This window comes from Limulus polyphemus, unplaced genomic scaffold, assembly GCF_000517525.1.
Source record: "Limulus polyphemus unplaced genomic scaffold, Limulus_polyphemus-2.1.2 Scaffold1063, whole genome shotgun sequence".
In the NCBI taxonomy this organism is placed as follows: Eukaryota; Metazoa; Arthropoda; class Merostomata; order Xiphosura; family Limulidae; genus Limulus; species Limulus polyphemus.
The window spans coordinates 329,635-333,787 of NW_013666673.1; the positions used below are offsets into that span (position 1 = coordinate 329,635).

The 4,153-nt window shown below is 39.4% G+C and overlaps 1 protein-coding gene across 1 annotated transcript in view; it reads right to left on the minus strand.

Moving 5' to 3' along the window:
• LOC111086399 (mitochondrial amidoxime-reducing component 1-like) overlaps positions 1-4,153 on the minus strand; it is a 54,207-nt gene that overhangs the window by 38,098 nt on the left and 11,956 nt on the right. The window contains exon 2 of the mRNA XM_022389050.1: positions 834-974. The gene's annotated coding sequence lies outside the window, so the exon portion shown is untranslated. The remainder of the gene's footprint in view (positions 1-833; positions 975-4,153) is intronic.

Below are 4,153 nucleotides of genomic sequence, written 5' to 3' on the forward strand. Positions count from 1 at the left end.
TTTGCCACTTTATTCCTCGGGTTTCGTGGACAAGAACACAACGTTGTTCCAGGAAGATGGAGCACCGTGTCACACTGCTAGAAACACCTAAAAGTGGCAGGAAGAAAATGGTACCAAGAAGTTGCCCTGGCCAAGCCAATCTCCTGACATGAACCCCATCGAAAATCTCTGGGCCATACTCGACCGGCAAGTCAAGAAACAACCAAAAAAAACAACTTCAAACAGCGATCTACTCAAAGTTTTGAAGCAAGAGTGGGCAAAAATCCCACAATCTAAAATTTACGAGATGATTCTCACTATGCCCCAAAGGATCAACGAACTCCACGAAGCGAAAGGAAGATCAACTAAATTATACATATATCAATTCATGTGAATATGACTGAAAAATTTCATTTTTTTCTGAAAAGGTGGTCTATTTACTTGTGACCATGCTGTGTATATATCTACATATGCTGATGTTTCCATTTTATTATGTTATATTTTAAGAGATATGCAAGAACTCAGCTAACAGATGTTTTCCACATATAAAAGCTATCTTCAAAAATATAATTGACAAAATCCTGAACAGATCAAAATTGCAGTCCTTCTTAAATGTTTAAGATATAATATATTCATTTTCATTTTAGTCAGTTAAAAATTATGATCTTAACTTGACTAAGCTAAGAAGTATGCATTCCACATCTACATCTGTTTCACCTTAGAGGGTTAAGTATTATAATTTATTTATAAATATTTTCTTGTATTCTGTTTAGTAAGAATAATTTTAACCACTTAGCAGACTCATTAAGAGCTCTTCTTCATAAAAACTTATAAAGTTAGTGCTAGCAACATGCCTCTGCATAAGGTTGACAATGTTCAACTAGGAAATTTGGTCGAAAGTTGCGATAGCTAACTTTTTCTGAAAGTCTAGAATTGAGATCTTCCACAGATTCTTCAGATAACAAGCTGAACGCTGATTCATCTTGAAGAGTGAACTGCAATGAGAGTCAGTGATCTCTTTAAAATAATACAGAAGACAATTCTTTAAATATAACTATCATTACAGCATCAAATATCAGGTTCTTACATCTTAACATTTTTTAATCTGAAAATGTATTTCCAAAAAATACTCACCTCTACACACAGAATAGCTATATCCCTCACACATCTGCCTAGGAAACTTGCATGTCAACACTCTTGAACTAACTTCCAGCTAAAATTCATGTGTTTAATATGAAATGCACTGGTGCATGATGCCACAATAGCCCTCCACAAATAGGAGGGCAACACAACCTCCATGCACAGTAACTTCCCTCTAGCACTTGCACTTGAAATAACTTCATCCATAGATGAGGCAAGAAGAAAGTACATTGGAATTAAGGAGATTGGGTGGGAATGTGTAAAGAGGTAAGTATCTATCAATCTATCAGAAATATATTTTGAAATTTGGAAAATGCTAACTTCCAAGACAATACTTACTTCCACGCACAAAATAGCTAGAATTCCGCATTGAAACTAGATAAGCTCCCTGCAGGATGTGCCCGAAGGGAAAGCCCAGGAAGTGTGACATCTGAGGGAAGGGGATCCATAGGGGCACACCTGTGAGAGCCAGCATCTTGTCTCAACCAGGTAGTGTTCTTCGTCCTAGAATGTAAGGGGGAGGGGGGTGAGCAAATAAGCCCAAAGTGTCACAGGGATGGGCAGAACAAGAACATGACCATCTGAGCACTCATACACAAGTAGTCAACGAATCAATAGGTGTAGTGTAGTTGGGGCACAATCAAACCATATGGGTGTGCTCAACTCAACTCAACTGGACAGATTCAGGCTGTAGGACACTCCAGCTGTTTGAAGGTAGAACTGCATTACACTGACAGTGTCACCACCACCCCACATCTCATGTTCTTGTGCTAAGCCCAATCAGTGAAAAACTGTTCATGGTCTACCACTCCAACAGCTAGGAACTGGTAAGTGGCAAGGGTCTCCCATATTCCATTTGAAAAAAGGGAGATATAATTCACATTGGGGAGACCTGGAGAAGTGCTTGAATCCCCATCCAACTCCTGCTAGAAAGGTTTTTTACTAGAGACAGTGCAATGGGTGACCACAAAACCTCATATGTAAAAGCCAGCAAGCACGTGCCAAAGAAGTGGCATTCATGTCCCTGGTGCCGACTTTTTTCCACGATAGTCCACGGAATAGTATTGTCTGGATTGGCAATTAAGTAATTTTGTATATAACAAAGCTACCTCATGTGGTCTTGCAGTACATCCCATCTCAACCGTGGGCATTGTTAGAGCCAGGGCAGATGGTGTGAGTGCTTTCTGTTACTCCTGGCCCCATGTGGGTTTTGGAAAATGAGGATACCCTGCAAAGCAACACAGGCCAACTGGTGGAATCCTGTTATATGAAGAGTGAGAAAAAAGAAAACATAACCTACCTCAAGGATGGTGACTGGTGGGATCAAAATCCCATGGGAGATAAAACAGCCTGATGATGAAGATAATGAGAAATGAATGGTGGAGAGTTTGCCACATGCCTGCCAAGAGGATCTCATCAAAGGACCGGTGAAAATAATAACAAGAGAGTGAGACAAGAGACAAAGGAGAATCAATGAAATGTGAACAACTGGTAAGGGTAGAAAACATGAGGTCCCTGGATGAAGAAGGGTCCCTGGGGGAGAAAGAGATAATGGTGGGAACCCCTAAAGGGAGAAGTTCATGCCAAACAACACTGACATGTCGTAACTAGGCATAGGAGCTGATCTGAATCAGACTGAGCATAGAAGTAAGAGACATAAAGAAGGGAGATGAGATAGAAAGAATAGCCACCTTCCTAAGACACTGAAGGTTGAGAAAGAAAAATGGTCTAGGTAAAGAAGTAAGAAGTGAGGTGGAATAGTGTGTGAAAATCACCAATAGCACAGATATCTGAATGACAGTAAAGATTGGCAAAAAGGAAAAGGAATGAAATCATAAGAAAAAGGTGGTAAAAAAGAGCAAGAAGCCAGTGGCTTGAATGGGCACATGTGAGGGCACGTAATACCACATAAGGTCGCAGTTAGGCATGGGAGTCGGGCAAGGGGTAGGAGATAAGGGAAGGATTGGAACAGAGTGAAGAGGACAGGGAAAGAAAATATCCTGTGGTAACTGCAAAGGAGAAATGTATTGGATAAGTGTGCCCAGTAACAAGAAGTGGTGGAGTCCAACAAACCATGGTTGAACAATCAAGTGAAAAGGCAGAAAGATTGGTCACAGTAGTATAGCCATGAGGAAGGGAGCAGTTGAAGGAAAAAAAATGAGAAACTCACCATTTTCATTGATAGACAGACAAAGTGGAAGGATGAAAGGAATAGGATAAGAGCAATGGACTGGACAAATCCCACACATGGAGATGAAAGGATAATATTCCTGGAAGAAAAAAGGGATGTGTGTGTGGTGAAAGCAAAAAGGAAGGGATAATGGGTAGAAGAAAAGGGTCTAGACACCAAACAAAGAGGTAAGAGAAAATTAGGGATAAGCTGGCCAAAGAGGCATCACCAATAGGACCCAACAAGGAGTGTTGCATATCAAGGCAAGGACCAAAGGGAAGAGTCTAAGCAAACAGCAGAAAGTGAGATCAGTCCTGGCAGAAAGCATCAACCAGAGTCAAAGGATGAAAAACAAGGGACCAGAAGAGAGGCAAAGGCATATCTGAGAGTTGTATCCAACTGTTATGATATAAAAGACTGTTTGGGTTAAATATTAGTGAAGAAGAATAGTCAGCTATTCGAAAGAGCTCGAGTTTTGGGTCTTATTTTAAGTTTATTACACTTTATATGTGCTCCTTTGTGCTAACTCTTTTATCAAGAGTGATTAATTTATATTTGTGAGTGAATACTTTATTATTTTTAAGTTTTGTTATAATAAGAGTTAAAAGCCGATGATTGTAGAAGGTTTTGTTAATAACTAATTGGTGTCAAGAATATAGAAAGTGGCCAGATGACTATGTAATAAAGATATAAACAGCGTGAGATGAGCAGGAAGCAGCAGACAGACAACAGTAGACAGATAACAGCAAAAAGAATACAGTTGTGTGAAGTTAAGTAATGTAAAAGTGACAGGCCTAACGTTTAATATGTTAGATTGAAACTAACAGTATAAAAAAAGATAAGAAAGATAATTTTATTCTGTCA